Source organism: Cervus elaphus, chromosome 4, assembly GCF_910594005.1.
Source record: "Cervus elaphus chromosome 4, mCerEla1.1, whole genome shotgun sequence".
NCBI classification, from domain to species: domain Eukaryota; kingdom Metazoa; phylum Chordata; class Mammalia; order Artiodactyla; family Cervidae; genus Cervus; species Cervus elaphus.
In genome coordinates, this window is record NC_057818.1 from 19,981,830 (window position 1) to 20,009,083 (window position 27,254).

Consider the following 27,254-nt stretch of genomic DNA (forward strand, 5'->3'; position numbering starts at 1 on the left):
AATGCAAAATCATTCTATGGAACAGTAGAATGTGAGTTATTACATTGGAAATGTGCCCCCCAGTTTTTTAGGCTCTGAGGCATTAATAGTCTGCACTGCTATCATTTAATTTTGCTGCTCTGAACAACAGGAAAGATAGGGAAAGATTAAATGTACAGCTGTTTATATACTAACTCAGTAAGCATATGAATATTATTCACAGCACAGCAAAATAGAAACTATAGTTTTTTTTTCCTAAAGGAAAACATTTGCTTTAAAATATAGTTGTTTGCAAATTATCCGGAATGGTCCATTAAAAAGATACACTGTTTTTAATAGTTGAAGTATTCAAGCTTATGTGACAGCCTTTGTTCTAGAAGATTAAGTGTCCAGCCTGCCATGGCATGCTATCCAAGGAAATAAAAATCACTGCTTTAGTTGTCTTTTTCTGTAACATGGAAACTCATTTTAAGATAGAATTGATTTTGAAATATTAGTCATGTAATTACATTTCTTTATCTGTAGTTTTATCTTTTGCCTTTATCTAGTCTTTTAAAAAAATACTTCTGAGTTATCAAGATTGAGAAAGTTTCTTATCTCTTAAGCGTTCCTGTTCAGCCAGTTCTGTTGTAGCCTTGCTCCCTGCCTTTTTGAAATTGCATGGACCAATACTTGATTGTACAGGCAGAACTTAGAAACGTTGCAGATTTGGGTCTAGACAACCACATTAAAGCAAGCATCACAATAAAGTGAATCACGAATTTTTTATTTCCCAATGCTTGTACTATGGTCTATTAAGTGTGCAATACCTTAACTTTCAAATACTTTATTGCTAATAAAAATGCTACCCATCATCTGAGCCTTCAGGGAGTTGTAATCTTTTTGCTGGGAGAGGTTCTTGCCTTGATGCTGATGGCTGCTGACCGATCAGAGTGGTGGTTGCTGAAGCTTTGAGGTGGTTGCGGCAATTTCTAAGTCACCAAGGAAACATCCATGGCCTCTTTCTTTCGCAAACAAGTTCTCTATAGCATGCAAAGGTGTTTGATAGCTTTTTATCCACACAACTTCTTGCAAAATTGGAGTCAGTCTTCTCAAACCCTGTTCCCTATGTCAACTAAGTTTTTGCTTATCAATGAGAAGAACTCCTCATCCATTAAAAGTTTTAAAATGAGATTGCATCAATTCAGTCTCATCTGCAGACTCCACTTCTGATTCTAGGTCTCTTGCTATTTCCACCACATCTGCAGTAACTTCCTTCATTGAAATTCTGAACTTCTCAAAGTCATGCATTAGAGTTGGAGTCATCTTCTCCAAAACTCCTGTTAATGTTGCTATTTTGACCTCTTCCCATGAACCATGAGTGCTTTTAATGGTATCTAGAATGGTGAATCCTTTCTACAAGGTTTTCAGTTTATTTTGCCCAGGTCCACCAGAGGAATTTTCTATCTCTGGCAGCTATAGCCTTATGAAATCTATTTCTTATAATAAGACTTGAAAGTGAAAATTACTCTTTATCCATGGACTTCAGATTGGAAGTTGCATTAGCAGGCATGAAAACAACATTAATCTCATTGTACATCTCCATCAGAGCTCTGAGTGACCAGGTGCATTGTCAATGAGCATTAATATTTTGAAAAATCTTTTCTGAGCAGTAGGTCTCAACAATGAGCTTAAAATATTCAGTAAACCATGTTTTAAAACATGACATCACATGACAGATGTGCTGTCATCTAGACTTCATTGTTTCACTTACAGAGCACCAGTAGAGTATATTCAGCATAATTCTTAAGGGTACTAGGACTTTAGGAATGAAAAAGGAGTATTGGGTTCAACTTAAAAGTCACCAGCTCTATTAGCCCCTAACAAGAGAGTCAGCCTGTCCTTTGAAGCTTTGAAACCAGGAATTGACATAACCTCTTCAGCTATAAGTCCCAGATGGCATCTTCTCCCAGTATAAGGATGTTTCATCTCTAGGGAAAATCTGTTGTTTAGTGTAGCCACTTCCATAGACAGAGGAGCCTGGTGGGCTGTAGTCCATGGGGTCACAAGAGTTGGACATGACTGAGTAACTGACCACAAACACACACACACCCCTCATTAACTCTGAGAGCTAAATCTTCTGGATAAACTTGCTGCAACTTCTATAGCAGCACAGGCTGCTTCACCTTGCTCTTTTACGTTATGGAGAGGGTTTCTTTCCAGAAACCTCATGAACCAACCTCTGCTACCTTCTAACTTCCTTCTGCAGTTTCTCACCTGTCTCGGGAGTCACAGAATTATAGAGTTAGGGCTTTGCTTTGGATTAGGTTTTGGTTTACAGGAATGTTGTGGGTGGTTTGAGCTATCCAGATCACTAAAATTTTCTCCATTTCAACTATAAGGCTCTTTGACCTTACATTCATGTGTTCACTGAAGTAACACTTTGAATTTCCTTCAAGCCCTTTTCCTTTGCATTCACAACTTGGCTAACTGGTGCAAGAGCCTGAGTGTTTGGCCCGTCTTGGCTTTCACCTGACTTTTTCACTGTTGCTGTTTTCAGTCACTAAGTCGTGTCCGACTCTTAGTGACCCCATGGACTGCAGCACGCCAGTCCTCCCTGTCCTTCACTATCTCCCAGAGTTTACTCAAACTCATGTCCACTGAGTCAGTGATGCCATCCAATCATCTCATCCTCTCTTGCCCCCTCCCCCTCTTGCCTTCAATCTTTCCCAGCATCAGGGTCTTTTCTAAGTAGAAGGGTCTTCTCTACTGAGCTTAATCTAACTTTTGATTTAAAGTGAGAGATGTGTGACTCTTCTTTTCACTTACACACTTAGAGACTAGTTAGGACTATTCATTGGCCTAATTTCAGTATCGTTTTGTCTCAGGGAATAGGGATGCCCAATAGAGGGAGAGTTCATGGAACAGCCCGTTGGTGGAGCAGTCAGAACACACACAAAACTTGGGAATCCCCTGGGGGTCCAGTGGTTAAGAATCCACCTTCCAATGTGGGGGACATGGGTTGGACCCCTGGTTAGGGAACCGAGATCCCACATGCTGTGCGACAGCTGACCCTATGTGTAGCAACTACTAAGGCCATGTGCCACAACTAGAGAGAAGCCCGTGCTGCCGTGAAGATCCCAAGCACCATGATTAAGACCCAACACAGCCAAAATTAGATAAATCATTTTTTTAAATAAAGGGAACACACAACATTTATTAAGTTTATCATCTTATCTTATGGCATCACTAACTCAATGGACATGAGTTTGAGCAAGCTCCGGGGGTTGGTGATGGACAGGGAGGCCTGGCGTGCTGCAGTCCATGGGGTCGCAAAGAGTTGGACATGACTGAGGACCTGAACTGAACTGATCTTATCTAGGTGTGGTTCGTGATGCCCCCAAATAATTACAATAGTAAAGATTGAAGATCATTGACCACAGATCACCATAAAAGTATAACAATAGTGAAAAATTTGAAATATTGTGAAAATTACCAAAATGTGACACAGACACAGAGTGAGCAAATTTGTAAAACAACAACAACAAAAAAAATGCTATTATCTGTGAAGCACAAGTTATGCCTAATTTAACTCATATATGGAACATGGGCCATGTTAGCACTCTCATCTCCATATCCAGAAACTCTTTGTGTTCAGCAGCAATAAAGTTGTATTATATGATTTTAAAACATCTGCTTTTAGGACCAGAATACTTCCTTTCCTTGCCATTTTATTTTTCAAAAATACGGATTTATAGAGTATTGTTAGTCCATATATTCTTTCCCCTTCAAAATAAAGTCTATCATTGTCTCTATCTTGTTAGCGCTTAGATTTATTTCTTTTAAAAATTATCCCGTGTTAATTTCTGCTGGACAGCAAAGTGATTCCATTTTATATGTGTATATGTTATTTTTCATATTCTTTTCCATTATGATTTATCACAGGATATTGAATATAGTTCCCTGTGCTGTATGTAGGGCCTTGTTGTTTGTCCATCCTATATATATGAGTTTGCATCTGCCAACCTCAAGCTCCCAGCCCTTCCCTCCCCCACTCCTCTTCCTCCTTGGCAACGACAGCCTGTTCTCTGTGTATATCAGTCTGTCTCGGTTTCATAGATGAGTTCATTGTGTCATGTTTTAGATTCCACGTATAATGACATCATATAGTATTTGTCTTTCTCTTTCTGACTTACTTCACATGGTATGATAATCTCTGGGTCCATCCATGTTGTTGGAAATGGTATGATTTCATTCTTCATTATGGCCTAGTAATATTCCATTGTATATATGTATCACACCTCCTTTATCCATTCATCTCTTAATGAACATTGAATGTCCTGACTACTGTGAATAGCGCTGCTATGAACATAGGGATGCTTGCATCTTTTCAAATTATACTTTTGTCTGGACATATGCCTTGCAGTGAGACTGGTGGGTCATATGGTAGCTCTATTTTTCGTTTTTTGAGGAACCTCCATACTATTTTCCATAGTGGTTACACTAATTTACCTCCTTACCAACAGTGAGAAAACGAGGGTTCCCTTGAACGGCCATTCTGATTAGTGTGAAGTGGTACCTCATTGTACGCCTAGATTTATTTCTAAGCATTTATTTTTATTTCTAAGCATTCATTTGATTTATTTATAAGCCTTTATTTCTGTTTTAAGTGGACTGTGGTAGTGATTGATTGTCTGCTGCCAAAGAAATTCTTGGTCCTTTGGTTGATTCTGCCCTAGAACTTGGACTGTTGTGGAGCCAATGAAAAGTCGAGGGCTAGGGAGATATTCCCAGCAGGAACCAGAGGCCTGAGGTCACAAGGGTGTTCTCTTTGGGGAGGCAGTTTCTTACTAGACGGTTCCTATGACTGCACGGGGTCCCTTGTGTGCTGTGTATTTCCAGAACCTGATCCTCCTGCCCTCTCATTAATTTTGTGAGCTACCCTAGAATAATAAGAATAAAAGAATAAGAATAATAAGCTTTTTTTTAAGTTTAAATTTTTTATTTTGTCTTGGGGTATAGCCAATTAACAGTGTTGTGATAGTTTCAGGTGAAGTGAAGGGACTCATCCATACATACACATGTGTGCATCCATGCTCCCCTAAACTCCCCTCCCATCCGAGCTGCCACATAACGCTGAGGAGAGTTCCATGTGCTATACAGTAGGCCCTTGTTGGTTATCCATTTTAAATGCATCCCTGTGTATGTGTCCATCCCAAACTCCCTAACTATCCCTTCCCCCCGGCAGCCATAGGTTCGTTCCTAAGTCTGTGAGTCTCTCTGAATAAACTATTTTTAATAGTCACTCTCAGTTTCTGCTGCTTGCAACCTAAAAACCCTGATCTTTCTAATACTTTTCTGGGCACATCCGTCTATACCTACATGACTATACTCTTTCTACAACAGGAACAGAATGTTCAGCAGCTTGGCTTTTTTCTTTAGCAGTAACTCAGAGATGTCATGTCAGAATCGTGATTAGGTCTTAGGGTAAACCTTGCTTCTTGAACAGGAAAAATCACTTCATTTCCACCTGAGAGTCTGTTAGACCTCAGCCTGATAGATTGGGGTGGTTTGCTTTTTTATAGGCCTCTTCTTTTTTTTTTTTAATTGAAGTATAGTTGATTTACATGTTGTATTAATTTCTGCTATACAGCAAAGTGATTTATACACACACAAACACACACACACACACACACACACACACACACACAGAGACATGGGCTTCCCTGGTGGCTCAATGGCAAAGAATCTGCCTGCCAATGCAGGAGATGCAGGTTTGATCCCTGGGTTGGGAAGATCCCCTGGAGAAGGAGATGGCAACCAGTATTCTTGCCTGGAAAATTCCACGAACAGAGGAGCCTGACAGGCTGCAGTCCATGGGGTCGCAGATTTGGACACGACTGAGCACACACATATGCACACACATATATAAACATATTTATACATTCTTTTTAATAATTCTTTTCCATTATGGCTTATCACAGAATATTGAATATAGTTCCCTGTGCTACACAGTAGGACCTTGTAGTTTGTCTATTTCATATATAATGTGGAATGGATATTTGCATCTCTAGGCCTGTTCTTGAGATAGCACTTTTAAACATTCTTTTGAGTCTTCCAGTGATTTGGAGAATTGAATCTCCTCATTTGTTGGAAGCAATCCCAAACTTGTATTAAAAATAAACCCCAAAGAACTATAAGATGGAGACCAGAGATTTTTAGAAATCTAGTACTTTTTATACAGTAGTAATTCCTAGCCTTTTCCAGGTCATTAATTATGCTGAGAGTCTGATGAAAATCATAGACCCTTCAAATAAATGCACTGTGTTAGTAGTTATCTCCTGTGTAACAAGTTATCCCAAATTTAATAGCTTAGAGCAACAAAATTTATTACCTCACAGTTTCTGTGGATCAGGAATTCAGAAGCAGCTTAGCTGGGTGGTTCTGCCTCAGGGTCTCACAAGATTGCAGTGAAGATATTGCCCAGGGCTGCAGTCAGCCGAAGGCTTGACTGGGCTGGAGGCTTTCTCCAAGGTGGCCCATCCACTCGGCTGTTGGCGGTCAGCCTCCATCCTCCTGACACAGCAAGTGGCTTTCCCCAGAGTCAATATTCCGAGAGGGAGAAGGAAAAAGCTGTGATGCCTTTTATAATCTGTTTTCAAGAATATGAAAAAGAACATGTATACGTATCACCGAATCACTTTGCTATACAGCAATTAACACAACATTGTAAATCAACTCTACTTCAACAGAATTTTGAAATTAAATAAAACTGTTTTCAGAAGTAGCACACCATCACTCCAGCCATGTTCCATTTGTTGTAAGTGAGCCACTAAATCCACCTATACTCAGGAGGCGGAAAGTAAGTTCCACATCTTTAAGAATGGAATAGCAAAGAATTGGTGGGCATATTTTTAAATATACATACCTTTATTCTGCATCAGAGTAGAGGTTGTTTTTGGATTTTTCAACTTACCCATGGACATTATTAGGTTGAGTTTTGTGATTTTATATTGAGTTGCTTACGCTTCCAACTTTAAGTCAAAAAGTATTCTGAAAACTGCTAGATTCAATTGTCTATTGAATTTTTAAAAATTGTATTGAAATATACTTGATTTACAATGTTATGTTAATTCCTGCCATATAGCAGAGTGACTCAATTGTATATATATCCATATTTTTTCATAGTCTCTTCCATTATGGCCTATCACAGGATATTGAATATAGTTCCCTCTGTTATATAGTAGGACTTTGTTGTTTATCCGTTCTATATACACCAGTTTGAACCTGCTATTCCCAAACTCCCAATCCTTTTCTCCCCCACCTCCCCTCTTCATTGACAACCACAAATCTGTTCTCTATATCTGGGCATCTATTTCTGTTTTGTAGATTGCAATTTGAAATAATGTAGATAGCGTTATTTCATTCTTTTTTTATAGCTGAGTATGCAGGAAATATGGGTTTGATCCCTGGGTCAGAAAGATCCCTGGAGAAGGAAATGGCAACCCACTCAAGTATTCTTGCCTGGTAAACCCCATGGGTAGCGGAGCCTGGTGGGCTACAGCCCTTGGGGTCACAAAGAACTGGACATGACTTAGCAACTAAACAACAACAAGTATTCCTACTTGTTGAACAACAACAAGTATTCTACCACACCTTCTTTATCCATTCGTCTGTGGATGGACATTTAGGTTGCTTCCGTGTCTTGGCTACTGTAAATAGTGCAGCTATGAACATAAAGATACATGTATCTTTTCAAATTATAGTTTTGTCTGGATGTATGCCCAGGAGTGGGATTGCTAGATCATATGGCAACTCTATTTTTAGTTTTTTGAGGAACCTCCATACTGTTTTCCATAGTGGCTGCACTAATTTACATTCCCACCAATAGTGAAAAGAAGAAAAGGAGGGTTCCCTTTTCTCCACACCCTCTCCAGCATTTATTTGTAGACATTTTAATGATGGCCATTCTGATTAGTGTAAGGTGATACCTTATTGCAGTTTTGATTTGCATTTCTCTAATAAATTAGCAGTGATGAGCTAGATGTAATTGTCTATTAATAGACTTCTTTTATTCATTCAACATTTAATGTTTTATTAAATAAATATTGCTCCATTGTTATATTTTCTCCACACTGGAGTGAGATTAGTCTTTTTGAAACATGAGTGAACACATGTTGCCTCCTTGCTTTTTACTCTTAATACTTCAGTGGCTCCCATTACCCAGAAGATAAAGTTTGAAATCCTTGCCATCACCTGCAAGTAGTGTCATTACATGCCCAGGTTTGCCTACGAGTCCAGCATAATTACTAATAGGACTCTATTTGACTATCAGAAGTACTCTGGATTAAGATGAAAGGAAACTAATGATACAGTGTAAGATTCAGAATAGGGTCCAGGACCAGGGTAGAAGCAGCTGTAATGGACATAACAGACAAGTGACCAAGTTGAAAGTGTCATGTGAACTAGATAATAGTATTTTATCACTGTCAAATGTCCTCATTTGATCACTGTGATTGTGAAAGGGGATGTTCTTGTTCTTAGGAAATGCACACTGAATCATTTAGAAGTAAATGTGCAAAATGTCTCTGTGTGTGTCTTAGTCACTCAGTTGTCTATGACCCTTTGTGACCTCAAGGATTGTGGCCCGTCGGGCTGCTCTCTTCATGGGTTTCTCCAAGCAAGAATACTGGAGAAGGTAGCCATCCCCCTCTCCAGAGGATCTTCCTAACCTAGGGATCGAACCCAGGTCTTCTGCATTGCAGGCAGATTCTTTACCATCTAAACCACCAGGGAAGCCCTCTGACTTACTCTCAAATGATTCAAAGAAAAAAAATTCCTTTATATATTAATGTAGAGAGAAATAAAGAAAATGGGGCAAAATGTAAACAGTGCATTAGGTAAAGGTTACATGGGACCTCTCTGAACTATTCTTGCACTTTTTTCATTAAGTTTGAAATATTATCAAAATTTGTTGTTGTTCAGTCACTCAGTTGTGTCCACCTCTTTGCAACCCCGTGGACTACAGCACGCCATGCTTCCTTGTCCTTCACTGTCTCCCGGAGTTTGCTCAAACTCATGTCCATTGAATTGGTGATGCCATCCAACCATCTCATCCTCTGTTGTCCCCTTCTCCTCCCACCTTCAATCTTCCCCAGCATCAGGATATCAAAGTTAAAACTTAGGAACGTAATGTTTTTAAATTGGGGAAAACAAAGTTCTTCAGTTTAAACATTAAATTAAAGGGTCACCCCAACCGTAATCCCCTACACAGTCTGGTCCTCCTTGGCCCTCTCATTTCTCCTGCTCTACTACCCGCCTTGTTCTCTAAGTTTCAGCCTTCTTGTCCTTTATTTGGTTGTTTGAATGCACCATGTCCCTCGGTATCACATGTGTATACAAACCTACCATCTGATTGCTTTTCCCCCTTAATCTAGTTAAGTCCTATTCATCCTTCAAAAGTCAGCCAAATAGCAGTTTCACAGGGAAACTTTCACAAATCCTCCAGGCAAGATCTAGACACTCAGAGGGTCTTGTATTCTATACCTTTCCTTCGTAGCACTTCATTCTTTATCTGAATGTTAGCATTTGCCTGACTGTATCCCAAGCACTCTGCTCTGAGGACACCAAGGTAAGGAAAATGTCTTTACAGAGCTTATGGATTAGTAGAAGGCAGACATAGTCAATGTAAAATTATAAAAGTGAAAAGTGCTGTAGACAGTACACGCTGCTCTGAGGCTGTAAGAGAGACCTGCTGTAGATAGTGAGGTCAAGGGTAGTCTTACCTGGATACACAGGAGTAACCTGAGAGCTAGGAGAAAAACCCGATGAACGCGAAGACAGGGGCACTAGGAAATGCTTTCAGGAGGAAGGGGCTAAGATCGTGGAATGTGGTTAAGGTCCAGAAAGAGGAGAGATGAAAAGCAGCCACTGGTTTCGTGACTCAGATGTCATCAGTGTCAGTAGCAAGAGCTGTTTCTGTGGAGTGATCAGGTCAGACGTCAGCCTGGGCAGAGTTAGGGGAATGTGAGGAAATGAAGCTGGTGCAGAGACCAGTCTTTAGAAAGATTCGTGAAGGGAGGCAGCAATTGAAGGAAGGAGCCATCCTTGTTCATTTACCATAAATCAATGAATGAATGAATTGGCGATGCACTGGATATGGTGTGTGAGCATGCTCAGTTGCCAAGTCGGGTCTGACTCTTCTGTGACCCCATGGATTGTAGCCCACCAGGCTCCTCTGTCCATGATTTCCCAGGCAAGAATACGGGAGTGGGTTGCCATTTCCTTCTCCAGGGTATCTTCCTGACCCAGGGATCAAACTTGCGTCTCCTGTCTTGGCAGGTGGATTCTTTTCCACTGACCCACCTGAGAAGTGCATTGGATATGGACGATAGAGCAAAAGAAAATCCAAGAATGATCCTGGTTTCCAGCTTATGGAACTAATTGAATAGTGGTCTGTTTTTCAAGATTAGAAGCAAGACATAAGTTAGGTAGAACATACCTGTAGCTTAGGTCAAGGAAGCAAAATCTAGGAAATCTTAATTTCCCTTTTAAAGAAGTTGATTTTTTTCTCTCCAAACCTCAAAACCTGCTTACTGCTTCTGTTGATAACAAACATGGAGAATGTCAAAGTCTTAGTAAATGCTTTTTTAATCTTATCCCTTCTTAGTTTTACTATCTAACCAGGAAAATGTCATATCTTCATATAATGGAAGATTCTCAAATTTTGCCCTATTAAAGAAATTTATATCTTTCATTGAAACTATTTTGGTCCCCTCAATTGAGCATTTTCTTATTTTAATGAACAGAATTAACTTGAGTCATTTTTTTTTCTAGGCAGAGTGAGACATTATAAGCAAGTGGTTTCCAGTATTTGCTTAAATATATTTTTATCCTCCCTTATCTCCTATAGGAATCCTAATTATGAGAACACAGTTGCCCTAAAATGTTAACATTTTCAGCAATGTATGCCTGTCCTTGAAAAGACCAAATTCTTTCTGAATAAAGGAGTTATAGTCTTCAATTACTTTCATTTACTATTAACAAAACCAGGAAAAAACACTTTCTTACTCTCATTTGTAGGAACCAATTTCCTGATTTTATTTAACATGAAGATAATTAAAGTTATTCAAGTAAAATAGGAAGAAATGAAGATTTTTTGGGGGACTGAGTGCTATTGAATTAAAAGAATAGTGGATTCATTTTTAGGCCATGAGATTTTAAATTACAGATAGTGGAATAGGTGCCGAACATGGAGCCAAAATGATTTCACAAAGGTGTTGGAAATAGTCGCCTTTCTTTTTCTTTTTTTATTTCAAAGGTTAGTGTACAAAGTCAGACAAGAAGTTTGACATCATGGTCATTTTAAAAGCATTATGCACTCTAAGGAAATAACTCCATATTGTGTAATTATTTTCATTAAAATTTACTCATGAATTTAACGTGTTTCCCAATTTGATAAAAGTAAAGCTGATAAGTCACTCAAAAAATTTTAAGTCATATGAAAGTTAACAAAGTTTTCACCTTGGGTCTTTTACTTTGACCTTAAATATAAAGTAAGTTCTGAAAAATTTCGGAAGATGATGGCTTCCCTGGTGGTCCAGTGGTTACGAATCCACCACAGATTTGATTCCTGCTCCAGGAAGATGCCATATGCCTCAAGGCAGCTAAACCTACACAGCACTACTGTGGGCCCCTGCATTGCAGCTACTGAAACTCAAATGCCTAGAGCCCATGCTCTGCAACAAGTGAAAACAATGAGAAGCTTGCACAATGCAACAAAGAGTAGCCCCCACTCACTGCGACTTGAGAGAGCCCATGAGAGGGAGCAAAGATCCAGCACAGCCAAAAATAAAATAAACAAACAAATAAATCTTTTAAAAAATTCAGATGACATTTTCCATTGCTCTATTGGCAGAAGTTTTATTTTCTTTCAGTTTTTATTATATTTATTTTAAATTTTTTTTAATTTAAAAACTTTTAATTTTTGACCAGACTGTGAAGCTGGCAGGATCTTAGTTCTCTGACCAGGGATTGAACCTGGGTCCCAGCAGTGAAAGCGCTCAGTCTTAACCACTGGACTGCCAGGGAATTTGCTCAATTTTTTAAAGTTATAGTCAATAAAGTAGGTATTACATGTGCATGATAAGCAATTAAATAATGCCAGAAAAGTCTTTGAAAATTTTTCTATCTCCCAGTTCCTCTCCCCACAAAAGTGTCCCCCTTCTGTTTTAACAAGTATCCTTATAGAACTGCTGTCTAGCTGATAAAGCACGTACACGTGTTCTTCCCCTGTTTTGTAAAAATGTTAGTGCAGTTTTCACACGTTCAGTATCTTCATGCTGTTAGCTAATATCTTCAAGATATTTCCATATCAACTGTTATAAAACTGCCTTCATTTTTTTTTTTTTTTTTTGGTCTGCACTTCGCGGCATGTGGGATCTTAGTTCCCCGACCAGGGATTGAACCCATGCCCCCTGCATTGGGTGTCTTAACCACTGGACCACCAGTGAGGTCCCCCCATTTTTTAAAAAAGCAATGCCTTAGAATTCTATTGAAGAGTGGGAACATTGATTTAATTAATCTCCCCTCAGAGGAGAAGACAGCATCCAGGTCAAGTGTTCAAACTCTGAAGCTGGATAGCCTGGGCTTGAATCTCGATTTTACCACTTTCTCACTGTGCTAAGTTGGACAAATAACCTAATTTCTGTGCCTCGGTCTTCTCATCTGAAAAAGGGAGTAATGACATTAGACCCTTAATAGGTTTTCTGTTGAGCTTTAAGTGAGTTACTGTCTATAAAAAACACAGAACAGTGCCTGACACATATTAAAAGCTATACAAATGTTTCTTACCTAGATAGATGGCTAGACTGCTTCCAGTCTTTGGCTGCTACAGACACTGCTGAAGTGAATATTCTAGTACTTACGCAAATATCTATGCACAAGATCCTAGAACTTGAATTACTAAAGGATAAGAAGTATATATATATATATGTATATATGTGTGTGTATATATATACATATGTGTGGTTATATATATACACACACACTTGTACATATATGGTACATTATATATAATTATAATACATAATAACAATACATCATATGTGTATGTATATATATATATGCACATTTCTTATCTTTTAGTAACTGTGACTAATATATATTATATATAACATATATAATGTTGCCCCTTCCCACCCCCCTCATCTAAAATAGCATACCTTTGGGAATTCCCTGGCAATCCAATAGTTTTGTTGTTGCTTAGTCACTCAGTTGTGTCCGACTCTGTGCAATCCCATGGCCTGTAGCCCACCAGGCTCCTCTGTCTGTGGGATTTTCCAGGCAAGAATACTGGAGTGGGTTGCCATTTCCTACTCCAGGGGATCTTCCAGACCTAGGGATTGAACCCATGTCTCATGTGTCTCCTACATTGCAGGCAGATTCTTTACCTTTAGGACTAGGTATTTATACTGCTGGGGCTACCTTCAATTCTTTGTTGGGGAATTAAGATCCTGCAAGCTGTTTGGCTCAGCCAAAAAAAAAATAAAGTAAATAGCATACCTGATGCATACTCTACCGCCTTCCTCTGCTGTATATTTCTTTTTTGGTACTTATCACCAGATGATGTATACTTTTATTTGGAACATTATATTTTTAATTCCATAAATCAGCCCAGATTTCTTCTCTTTATATTTGGAAAGAAGAATAGCAACCAGAAACCAGAGAGACATCCTGCATTCTAGGGTTTTTCATTGCTTTAAAGAGGGCTTTAGAAAGAATAAGGCATCTGGAAGCCTCATGTTTTGTGGCGCTCACCTGTGCCTTTCCTGCTTGGGCAGGAAGTCATTGTTCTGCCTTTGGGGGCTGAAGGGTCCCTGTAGAGAATGAGAGGTGTGTGAGGTTCTGTGCTGTGTAATGACATTGGGCAGCTGAATAAATTCTGGAAGAAACAGGAGAAAAGAGGCAACTAATCCTGCTTAGAAGTTTTAGGAGGACAGATGTGATGTTGTTGAGCAGATCAGCCCTCATCCTTGCCCCTTTGGTGCACACCCGCCTCATTTCCAGCTGCCAGCCCCCTCCTTTCCTTGCCTGAGGACTTTGCTTGGCCCCCAGGTCTTTCTTTGCCCCAGCATGACAGGCATGGAGGAAACTTCCCCCTCCCCAACCTCTCCATCGATGATTGACAGGAGGAGGTGTAATAATTACCCAGCACACTTGACCCTGGATGGGGTGGCTCCGAGGTCCTTGCGTGCTGCAGCAGGGTTATGTCTTAGTTACTCACACTGGTACGCTGCTTGAAAACAAACCTTTCACTTGCCTCTCTTCCCGTCTGGCTTTCCTGCTCCCCACTGGTGTCTCCTGGGATCACCTCCCACGTAAACTGTCTGCACTTGAAACCTTGGCTCAGTGCCTGCTTCTGGGAGAACCCAAAGCAACACAAGACATATTTAAGTTGTGTTTCAGGGGGGAAAACTGTGTGTGTAAAATCCATAAGTTTATAAATTTACATTCTGGGTGTGTGAGAGTTTTGTGCATTAGCCACAGCCCTGGAGCAGTGCTGGTCAGCGTGCAGGATGATGATCTTAGATTCCCTGCCTTAGGACAGAAGAGAATTCTCATTTCTATTTATCAAACTAATTTCCTTCTGCAGATATCAAAAATTAAGTCTCTCAGTTGTGAGACTCTGACTCTCTGTGACCCCATGGACTGTAGCCCACCAGGCTCCTCCATCCATGGAATTTTCCAGGCAAGAATACTGAAGTGGATTGCCATTTCCTACACCAGGGAATCTTCCTGTCCCAGGGATCAAACTCTGGTCTCCTGCATAAAAATTGCTTATGCCAGCCCAAATCTCTATTTAACAGAAATTAATTTGTTGATTGATTAAATTACATTTCCATCGACTTAAGATCAGAGTAAGATAGCTATTTGAAAAAAAAAATGGGTTACAAAATACTTAGTGGGAAAGTATGATGGCATTCCCCACCACTTGTCATATCATTGACAATTATAGGGGAAGCAAATTCAAGAGGGAAATCTTTCATCCTAAAGCTCAAAATGGCTGGTGGATTCTGAGGTTCAAACAACTAACTTCAAAGCTGATTTTTGAGACCTAATCTTTGAGTGTGTGGATGGAAATACTCGCTGAACTACATGTGAAATTGCTCTTGAAAAGCTAATTGATAAGTTCTTGTCTAACAGGAATGAGAGGAAATGACATAGCAGAAAATCAGAGCTATACACCTAGTTTGAAAAGTAATGTTTTAATCCAAGAGAGATAACAGGAATAAAACTTGCTTATCTAAATTGTGCCTGGGACTTCCCTGGTGGTCCAGTGGTTGGAGATCTGCCTGCCAATGCAGGGAACACAGGTTGGATCTCTTGTCTGGGAGCATTCCACATGCCTAGGACAACTCCATATGCCACAGCTACTGAGCCCAGGCGTCCTAGAGCCCATGCTTCGCGACAGGAGAAACCACGAGAATGCGAAGCCTGCCCACCGCAACTAGAGAGCAGCCCCTGCTACCCAAACTAGAGAAAGCCCTCGAGCAGCAACAAAGACCGAGCGCAGCCAAAAGTAAATGAATAAATAAATAATTGTGCCTCCATTTCTGTATCTGTTAAGAGGGATCACCTTGATGATTACTTGCATAGGTCTGGGGATTTAGAAAAATAAAAATAAAGTCTCTATTAAAAGACCTGCTTTGGGGGCTCCGCTGGTAGCTGAGTGGTAAAGAATCTGCCTGCCAATACAGGGGACACGGGTTTGATCCCTGATCCGGGAAGATCCCACATGCCTCGGGGAAACTGGGCCCCTGCACCCGGACAGCTGAGCCTGGGCTCTGGAGTCGGTTATCCACAACAAGAGAGGCCACCGCGATGAGAAGCCCGTGCACCGCAACTAGAGAGAAACCTGAGCAGCAGCGAAGACCCAGCACAGCCAAAAATAAATAAATAAAATTTAAAAAAAATAAAAGACCTGTTTTTAAGAGGTAGAGTGGCATAGGCTCCTATGAAGATCTTCTTTACAGCAGTGTTTATGATGGCAAAAGACTAAGATGGGTATGTGTCTAAGGGAATGTGTCTGTTGAATTTTTACATTTTTTATTGTTGTTCTCCCCTAGTCCTATCAAATCAAGGACTATGTTTTACATGTAATGTTCACGGCTCTATGTATCTTCAGTGTCCTTACCAGGAGATCGGTAGTTATTTTTATTTATGTGTGTGTGTTTCTCTTCTTTTTTTGTGGTAAAATATACATAAATATATTTTTTAAATATATTTAAATATGATGTGAATTTTATAATTTTAACTCTTTTTAAGTGTACAGTTCAGTGATATAAAGACATTCACATTGTTGTGGAACCATCACTACCATCCAACTCAGATTTTTTTCACTTTCTTCAACCAGAACTTCGTACATATTACCTCCCTTCACCCCACAGCCCTTGACAAGCATTGTTCTACTTTCTGAATCTATGAATTTGACTTTCTCTAGGCACCTCCATGTAAGTGGAATCATAATATTTGTTGTTTTTTGACTGATTTATTTCACTTAACATTATGTATTGAAGGTTTATCTATGTCTGAGCAAGTCACTGCAGATGGTGACTGCAGCCATGAAATTAAAAGACACTTACTCCTTGGAAGGAAAGTTATGACCAACCTAGATAGCATATTAAAAAGCAGAGACATTACTTTGTCAACAAAGGTCCGTCTGGTCAAGGCTATGGTTTTTCCAGTGGTCATATATGGATGTGAGAGTTGGACTGTGAAGAAAGATGAGCGCCGAAAAATTGATGCTTTTGAACTGTGGTGTTGGAGAAGACTCTGGAGAGTCCCTTGGACTGCAAGGAGATCCAACCAGTCCATCCTGAAGGAGATAAGTCCTGGGTGTTCATTGGAAGGACTGATGCTGAAGCTGAAACTCCAATACTTTGGCCACCTCATGCGAAGAGTTGACTCATTGGAAAAGACCCTGATGCTTGGAGGGATTGGGGGCAGGAGGAGAAGGGGATGACAGAGGATGAGATGGCTGGATGGCATCACCGACTCGATGGGCATGAGTGTGAGTAAACTCCGGGAGTTTGTGATGGACAGGGAGGCCTGGTGTGCTGTGATTCATGGGGTTACAAAGAGTCGGACACGGACTGAACTGAACTGAACTGAGCATGTATCATTTTTTTTTTAATCCATTTGTCTCTTCAGAGACACTTGGGTTGCTTCCACTTCTTGGCTATTGTGAATAATGCTGCTATAAACATGCGTGTATATATATATCTGCTCAAGTCTCTGACTTCAATTCTTTGAGTATATATCCAGAAGTGGAATTGCTGTACAGTGCAGTAGTTCTATTTTTAGTTTTTTGATGAACCGCCATAATGTTTTCCACAACAGTTTGCACCATTTTACATCCCCACCAAGAGTGAAAGGTTGCAATTTCTCCACATCCTTGATAACACTTTCTATTTTTGATGCTTTGATAATAGCCGTCCTAATGGGAGTGAAGTAGTCACTAGTTATTTTTTAAATAAACAGTATTTCTAAAATTTGAGTAATTAGTGTTTATTGGATGGCATCTTGTCTAACAGCATTAATGTTACAAAAGAATAACTGTTAGTCACTCAGTCATGTCTGACTCTTTGTGATCCCATGGACTATAGCTCACCAGGCTCTTCTGTCCATGGGATTCTCCAGGCAAGAATACTGGAGTGGGTTGCCATTTCCTTCTCCAGTTACAAAAGAATACTTGTATCCTTTTGAGATGCACTCTTTCAGTCAACAATATGAGCACTGGACTTTCCATTTTATACATGATATCTCATAGACCCTAAGACAAAATATAATGCTAAACCCAAATTACTGCTTTAACTATGATAAATATTGTCCATTGTCAGAGAGACCACACTAAAAGATCTTTCAAGATCCTGTCATATACTGGTCTCATTTATGGCAGGTAGCTAAATATTTAAATACAATAAAAAGTAACATTGCTCCTCAAAAAGTTGAAACATAGAATTACCATATGACCCCACAATTCCACTCCAGGTAGGGACTCAAAAGAACTAAAAAGAGTTATTCAAATAAAAACATGTAAACAAATGTCCTTTGCAGCACTGTTTGTGATAACCAAAATTGGAAACAAGCCAAATGCCCATTGTGGATGAACAGAAAAGATGTAGAATATTCATACAATAAAATATTGTTCAGCCATAAAGAGGAATGATACATGTTACAGTATAGATGCACCCTGAAAATCTTACCCTAAGCGAAAGAAGCCAGGCAGTAAAGCCACACTTCTATGATTCTGTTTATAATCAAAAAAAAGAAATATCCAAAGAAGATGAATCCATAGAGATGCAAAGCAGATTAATGATTTCTAGGCTCTGGGTGGGGTGGGAGAGTTACTACTCATTTTGGGGGTGATGAAGATGTTTCAAACTAGAGAGAAGTGGTGGTTGCATAACACTGTGAATGCCCCTCAGGCACTTGTGCCCTTGAATTATACACTTTTAGATGGTTAAAATGGTGAATGTTTTTCTACGTGAATTTTTACCTTAAAAAAAAAGTAATATGCCTTCACCTAGCAGTGAGGGTAGTCAAAATACAAACGGTATGAAAAGGTATAAGGAACAAATTCTTCTTGCTCATGCCACCAGTCTACTCGGTAGAGGTAATGACTGCCAATGGTTGTTTGTAAATCTTCCAGAAGATATTGGTGCTTAAACATATTTTTTCTTTACAGAAATTGGATCATGTTCTATACACTGCTTTGCACTGTGCCTTTTCTACTTAATGGTATAGTTTAGTGAGTTCTCCATGTCAGTGTGTTTACTGCTGGCTCATTCATTTTAATAGTTGCATAGCAGTATTTTACTGACTGAGTGTACCTTAGTTTGACTAGCCCCCTCCTGATGGATGCTTGGGTTATTTATAATTCTTGGCTACTGTAGATAATAGAATTTTAATTATTCTTACTTTTTTTAAGTTTTTTTTTTTAATGTGGGCTATTTTTAAAGTCTTTATTGAATTTGTTACAATACTGCTTCTGTTTTGCGTTTTGTTTTTTTTTTTTTGGCCATGAGGCATGTGAGATCTTAGTTCCCCAACTAGGGATTGAACCTATATCCCCCTTCATTGAGGTCTTAACTACTGAACCACCAGGGAAGTCTCTAAACATTCTTATTTAAAGATCCTTGTACACAATGCAAACACATATGCAGGATAAATCTCCAAAATTGGATTTGTTGGGTGTTATAAACTATACTATGCCCCTTACTCCTTCCCCCTGCCAAATTCACATCTTAAAATCCTAACCCTCCTTGTGTATTTGGAGATAGGATCTTTAGGGAGGTTAAAGATCCTAATTAAGGTTAAAAGAAGTCATAAGGGTGGGGTCCTAATCCAACAGAACTGGTGTCCTTTTAAGGAGAGGAAGGGACTCCAGAGATGTCTCTCTTCCTGTGTGTGCACATTTAGGACACAGGGGGAAAAATGTTATCTATGAGTTAAAAAGAGAGTTCTCACCAGAATCCAACCCCATTGGCACCTTGATCTCGGACTTCCAGCCTCCAGAACTTTCAGCCACCTGGTTTGTGATATTCTGTTATGGAAGTCCAAATAGACTGAAACACTGGGACAAAGAACATACTCACTTTTAATTTGATAGATATGACCAAAATAATCCTCAGAAATTCAGCCTCACTTCACCCTTCCATAAGGGCTTCCTAGGTGGCTCAGTTGGTAAAGAATTGGCCTGCAATGCCGTAGATCTGAGTTCGATCCCTGGGTCAGGAAGATCCCTTGAAGAAGGAAATGGCAACCCATTCCAGTATGCTTGCCTGGGAAATCCTGTGTACAGAGGAGCCTGGTGGGGTCCATGCAGTCCTAAACAACCGGACACAACTTAGCAACTAAACCACCATCACCACACTCTTCCACACACACTGCATGCATGCATAGTCACTTCAGTCATGTCCAACTCTACAACCCCATGGACCATAACCTGCCAGGCTCCTCTGTCCATGAGATTTCCCAGACAAGAATACTGGAGTGGTTTGCCATGCTCTCCTCCAGGGGATCTTCCAGACCCATTGCAGGTGGATTCTTTACTGCTGAGCCATAGGGGAAGCCTGCAAAACCAGGCTGTTTTGTCCGGTATCCTTACCAGCTCTTGGTATAACCATACTCTTTCATCTTTATCAATCTGAAAGACACAAAAATTGTACCTAATTTTAATTTATGCATGAAATTGAGATTTTTTCCCCTCAAAAGTGTATGTGACTTTTAGAGTGAATCCTTTATCTTTCCTCTCAATGCCTGGAAGCCCATTATGTGGTATTACATGAAAGCTCATCCAACTCCCCAGGGACATTTCAAATAACTTTCTTATTCACTTTCCATTTCCTCTTGCTTCTTTAATAATTCATGAGTTTAAGTGGCTATAAAAAATAAAGGTAAGAGAACATTAAGGGGGGGGTCTCTTATTTGGTAGTAAGATATTTAATTCACTATGATTTGGAAAAATGAGCTATAGATCATATAATGTAATTGACGAACAAAGTTTCCATAGAGTCTAATTTTGTCAATTGCCTGATTGCCTTGTGAAATGTATTTGAACAGTTTTAGAACAGAAGTTATAGTAACAACTGATAGAAGTAGGAATGAGGGAGATGTGCTGTTTTGTTCTTTGAGATATGTTGAGCTAGGTTAGGGCATGTGCCACCAGGACACTCTGCTCCAGGGGCTCCCAGGTCTCCATTTGAGTTATAGATACCTTATGCCTGTCCTCCAGGTGATTGCATTCCAGCCAAATAAAAAAGGTTGGGCTGCAATGACATATGGGTTTCCCTCATGGCTCAGACAGTAAAGAATAAAGAATCTGCCTGCAATGCAGGAGACCTGGGTTCAATCCATGGGTTGGGAAGATCCCTTAGAGAAGGGAGTGGCAATCCACTCAATTATTCTTGCCTAGAGAATTGCACGGACAGAGGAGCCTGGCGGGCTACAGTCCTTGGGATCCCAAAGAGTTGGACACGACTGAGCAACTAACACACACACACACACACAATGACATATGTTGATGAGAAAACATGCCAACACATCCATGAACCACTGGACTATAAGCAATGCCCCTGACTTATGCCTCTTTGTACATGAGTGTTAAATGTTGGCAGAATGAGTAAATATATGTATGTATGAATGAATGGCAAAGATACCAATTAGGTAAGTTAAATGTTTCTTGGGAAGGATGTTACTTTGGCCAAGAGGCTGCACACAGCTTTTGACCTTCATAGGATTTAGTCATGAACTTGTAGCCATATTGGTGAATTTCTTGGTTTGAACTGATTGCACAATCAAACTGACCTATGAAAACATAGACATATACACACTCACATGAAGTGAACTATGATTTGAGAAGCTGGACAGCGATGATATGGTTTTTAGCCATTAATTCACAGAAGTTGATTAATCATTGAACACTCATTATGATTGTGTGTTTCAGATTTAGAACTTTGAACAAGGTCAATAATCTTATGTCGTTGGGTTCATAGTCCCTCACTAATTGCTGAGAGTAATTGTGTCAAAATATTTTCTAGAGCACTAGGAGAAAGGCTTTCAGCAACTCTTAAATTTGTTACATAAGCTAGTTTCAAAACAGATCAGGCTACACATTTGAAACTATTTCACCAACCTGTTGTCTGTAGTTTGTTTTTTTAAATTTACTCATTTATTTGTTTTTGGCTATGCTGGGTCTTTGTTGCTGCATGGGCTTTTCTCTAATTGGGGTGAACAGAGTCAACTCTTTGCTGTGCTGTGTGGGCTTCTCATTGCAGTGGCCTCTCTTGTTGTGGAGCATGGGCTCTCGGGTGCAAGGGCTTCAGTATTTGCTGCATGTGGGCTCAATAGTTGTAGCTCCCGGGCTCTGGAGCACAGGCTCAGAGGTTGTGGCACATAGGCTTTGTTGCTCTGCAGCAAGTGGGACCTTCCCAGACCAGGAAATGTCTCCTGCACTGGCAGGCAGATTCTTTACCACTGAGCCACCACGCAAGCTCTATAGGGTTTTTTTATTTTCTTTTTTTCTTTTTGTAAATGGTAAACTTGGCAGTCTCCATCTGAGGCACACAGGCTATGGCCTCCTAAAGCTCTATGCTGTACTCTCTGACTCAGTTTTCCTTGCTGTGTAATGGGCCCATTTGTCCTCAGCCTGCATATTTTAGTCGGCTTTTCTTCACCTCTGCCAAACCAGTATGGAAATTGACCTGCTGCTGCTGCTGCTAAGACGAGTCAGTCGTGTCCAATTCTGTGCGACCCCATAGACGGCAGCCCACCAGGCTCCTCTGTCCCTGGGATTCTCCAGGCAAGAATGCTGGAGTGGGTTGCCATTTCCTTCTCCAGTGCATGAAAGTGAAAAGTGAAAGTGAAGTCACTCAGTCGTGTCCGACTCTTCGAGACCCCATGGTCTGCAGCCTGCCAGGCTCCTCTGTCCATGGGATTTCCCAGGCAAGAGTACTGGAGGGAGGGGGGATCAGGATGGGGAATACATGTAAATCCATGGCTGATTCATGTCAATGTATGGCAGAAACCACTACAATATAGTAAAGTAATTAGCCTCCAACTAATAAAAATAAATGGGGAAAAAAAAAAAACAAAACTGCTGAATAGTTAAAAAAAAAGAGAGTACTGGAGTGGGTTGCCATTGCCTTCTCCAGGAAATTGACCTACTACTCCATTATTTTGGTCACACTTTTTAAAGCTTATCAGGCCATCCACCTGCCAAGCAGGAGACGTGGGTTCAATCCCTGCATCATGAAGATCCCCTGGGAAGGAAATGGCAACTCACTCCAGTATTCTTGCCTGGGAAATCCCATGGATAGAAGAGACTGGTGGGCTACAGTCCATGGGGTCACAAAGAGTTGGACATGACTTAGCAACTAAACTACAACAACAAAAACTCCAGGGTAACTTCATACGTTAAATTATTCACATTTTTCTTGAATGAGATGCTTTTTAGACTGGATACATGATAACAATAAAGGGAAAACTTGGTACCTCTTTTCTTGAATTGTGCTGTAGAAAAGGCCCTTGTGGCTTGGCTTACACATGTCTGGAAACAGAATTTGCCTTTCTGCTCCTTTGTGAGGCAGTCAAAGCATGATATGCAAGTGCAAAATATATTTAGTTCTGTCTGTAGCAATTCTTTTGTTGAAGACGGTTGCCACGAGACATCTTGGAGGGAGATTGGGTGGAAATGAATAATAGACCAGGGTGTTGCTTGGATCGGTCAGGCAGAGCACTGCCTAAAGGAGTAAATGCTGAAGAAATGCTATCAGTTTAGAAATCATTAAAATTTGAAGTCATGGGAGTGATTTTGTTCAGTTGTGTATGTGTTTAAGTAATACATTTATAGCGTAAAAATATTTTTCAAATAGTTCAAAAGGTTTTAAAATAAAAGCCTCCTCCCTTCATGGATTTCTAGTACTTTCATTTTCCTCCCCAGACTTTTGTCAGTTTCTCATAGACCTTTCTAGAGAAATTTTCTAGAGAAAATTTTCTAGAGAAAATTCTAGAGAATTTTCTACAGAAATTCGACATTTATGCAGTTAGCTACACACATATTCACACATGAGCGGTAGCATATTATAGCCATATTGTCCACTTTGTTTTCTTTCTCTGTTTTGCTTTTTCATAACAATATTCTCATTCAACAGACATTTACTGAGCACCTACCCAATATATGTTGTATCCTGTTCTAAGGACTCAGGAGAGAACAATGAACAAAACAAACTATATTGGTTTTCTATTGCTGAGTAACAAATTACTACAAATTTAGTAGCCAATAACAACAGACATTTAATATCTCTCAGTTTCAGTGGACCAAGAGTCTGGGCACTACTTAATTGAGTGTTCTGCTTCCAGATCTGGCTAGGCTGCAGTCAACATGTTGGCAGGGCCGCATTCTCATCCGAAGGCTCAGGTGGGTTCTTCATCTGCTCCAAGCAACTCCAGTTGTTGGTAGAATACATTTCCTTGTGGTGACTGGGCTGAGTGCTTCAGGTTTTCAATTGGCTGCTGGCCGGAGGTCCTCAGTTCCCAGATGCCACCCTTAGACAATTCACAGACATCAGCTTGCTTCTCCAAGGCCAGCAGGAGAGTGAGAGCCGATCTGTGAGCACAGAGGTGCCCAACCCCGGGACACAGACAGCTGCCAGTCTATAGCCTGTTAGGAACTGGGCCGTACAGCAGGGGGGTGAGCAGAGAGTGAGGGAGCAAGTGACGCTTCCCCTGTATTTACGGCTCATTCACATTCCCGCCTGAGCTCTGCCTCCTGTCAGATCAGTGGCAGCATTAGATTCTCATAGGAGCATGAACCTTACTGCCCTTGAATCATCCCCCAAACATCCCTGCCCTCCCACCCCGGATCCCTGGAAAAACTGTCTTCCGTGAAACCAGTTCCTGGTGCTAAAAAGCTTGGGGAACCACTGAGCTAGAAAGACAAAGTCTTATATTATGTAACATAATCATGGGAATGACAGCCCATCACTTTGCCACATTCTGCTGGTTGGAAACAAGTCACAGGTCCCACCCACATGGAAGAGGAAGGAATGAAACAAAGATGTGAACACCAAGAGAAAGTGGGGATCATGGGTTGGGGGGCAGTGAATCTTAAGAGTCCATCTGCCTCACAAACCCCCCACAGGAACTCATTGCTCTGTGGCGACCTAGATAGGAAGGAAATCCAAAAAAAGGAGACACATGTGTACAAATAGCCAATTCACTTTGTTGTACAGTAGAAACTAGTACAACTTTGCAAAGCAACTATACTCCAATAAAAATTAATCTAAGAAAATAAATAAAACTAGCAGACATTCTAATAAAGAAAACACACACAGTGCTCGCTTCGGCAGCACATATACTAAAATTGGAACGATACAGAGAAGATTAGCATGGCCCCTGCGCAAGGATGACACGCAAATTCATGAAGCGTTCCATATTTTTGCAACCTAGATGCCCATCAGCAGATGAGTGGATAAGGAAGCTGTGGTACATATACACCATGGAATATTACTCAGCCGTTAAAAAGAATTCATTTGAATCAGTCCTAATGAGATGGATGAAACTGGAGCCCCTTATACAGAGTGAAGTAAGCCAGAAAGATAAAGAACATTACAGCATACTAACACATATATATGGAATTTAGAAAGATGGTAATGATAACCCTATATGCAAAACGGAAAAAGAGACACAGAAATACAGAACAGACTTTTGAACTCTGTGGGAGAATGTGAGGGTGGGATATTTCAAAAGAACAGCATGTATACTATTTATGGTGGGGCAGATCACCAGCCCAGGTGGGATGCATGAGACGGGTGCTCGGGCCTGGTGCACTGGGAGGACCCAGGGGAGTCGGGTGGAGGGGGAGGTGGGAGGGGGGATCGGGATGGGGAATACATGTAAATCTATGGCTGATTCATATCAATGTATGACAAAAAAAAAAAGAATACATTAGGAAAAAAAAAAAAAAACCACACACAAAAGCAAGCCCTTGCGGTCATCTGACACTGTAGGAGGGGAAGACGGACAACAAAGGAGTAGACAGATAAATGTTGGGTGCTCCAAATAAGTGCTAAATGTATGTGTGCATGCTAAGTCGCTCAGTCATGTCTGACTCTTTGTGACCCCATGGTCTGTAGGCTGCCAGGCTCCTCTGTCCATGGGAATTCTCCATGGAGTGGGTTGCCATGCCCTCCTTCAAGGATCTTCTTGACCTGGGGATTGACCCAAGGATCTTGACCCTGCATCTCTTACATCTCCTGCATTGGCAGGTGGGTTCTTTTCCACTAGGGCCACCTGGAACAATAAAGCTGGCTAAATGGCGCAGACGTGCAGGGCACAGTCAGAGCAGGCCTCTCTCGGGGCAGCAATGTGGGAGCAGAGCCCTGAAGGAAGTGAGAGAGCCACATAGACAGCTGAGAGAAGTGGGCTCCAGCCTAAGACGTCAAGTGCATGGGCCCTGTGTTGTGGGCTTGCTGAAGGCTCCTGCAGCCAGGACTCAGGTGGTAGGACACGAGGCCAGAGAGATGGGGAGAAACGAGCTAGGGCCTTGTGGGTGGAAGGATCTCTGAGCAAAATGCAAAGTTGTTAGAAAACTGGGGGCAGAGGAGAAGCACTGTTTGGCTTACCTTTGCAAAAGCTCACATGGTTCCTGGTGTGAGAACAGCCTGAAGGGAGGCATCTGTGGAAGCAGGGAGACCAGTTTGCAGGCTGTTTTAGTCATCTTGGCAGGAAACAATGGTGGTTTGGATCGAAGTAGCGCTGGTGTGTTTCCTGCAAAGTAGGTGGCTCTAGTTTGAGGTGGAGCCTGCCACCCTAAGTGTGGAATGGATGTGCTTGTAGTGGGAAGAAAAGAGAGAGGTTACGGGTGATGGCAAGGATTTGGGCCTGAGCCACTTGAAGAATGGCGTCACCATTTACTGAGATGCAGAAGACAGTGGGAGGAAGGGGTTTTGGAAGAAAAAAAATCTAGAACTGATTTTATTATACAGTTGAAGGAGAAGAATACAGTCAACTTCACACTTTTAAAGTTCGCTCTGGTTGCTGTGACGTGTTGGATTGTGAAGTTAGTGTGGATGCTTTGAGATGACAATTGGAAAGGTATTGTGGTGGCCTTGCCAAGGAGTTTTGGTGGCCCAGGGTCAGCAGAATAGGATGGGAGGAGGGACTTCCCTGGTGGTCTAGTGGCTAGACTCTGTGCTTCTGACGCAGGGGTCCCAGGTTCTATCCCTAGTCAGGGAACTAGATCCCACATGCCACAACTGAAGATCCCACAAGCCTCAACTAAGACCTGGTGCAGCCAAATGAATGAATGAATATATAAATAAATGAATGAAAAAAATAAATAATAGGGTGGAAGGAGAGGGAAGTAAATGGTCTTGCAATGTGTTCATTGTGCTTGCAATGTGACCTCCAATGTGTGGAAGTAAAATAGGGCAGATCAGGAGGTTATCTGAAGGTAGTAGGAACATTTTTGTTGCAGGTAAGACCATACTTGTCTGACAGGCATAAAGCAGAAGGTGAGTCTCAAAGTCAGAACAAGAGCAATAGTAAAACTGGATTCTCCACAGGGGCTTTGGAAACTTTTTTCATGAAGAAGTGTCTTAGTCAGTCCAGGCTGCTATAGCAGAATACCACAGAAAATCTTAAGGTGGGTTATAAACAACAGGAATGTATCTCCTGCAGTTCTGGAGCCTGGGAGCCTGGGGTCGGGGTTCCAGCATTGTCAGGTTCTGGTG

At 40.8% G+C, this 27,254-nt stretch overlaps 1 non-coding gene and 1 pseudogene across 1 annotated transcript; one reads left to right on the forward strand and one right to left on the reverse strand.

The window, feature by feature from the left end:
* Positions 1 to 815: 815 nt before the first annotated feature.
* Positions 816 to 26,239, reverse strand: LOC122692721 (annotated as a pseudogene).
* LOC122693027 lies at positions 24,854 to 24,960 on the forward strand. Its single transcript, XR_006340826.1, has one exon. It is a non-coding gene; the product is annotated as a U6 spliceosomal RNA (small nuclear RNA).
* Positions 26,240 to 27,254: the final 1,015 nt, after the last annotated feature.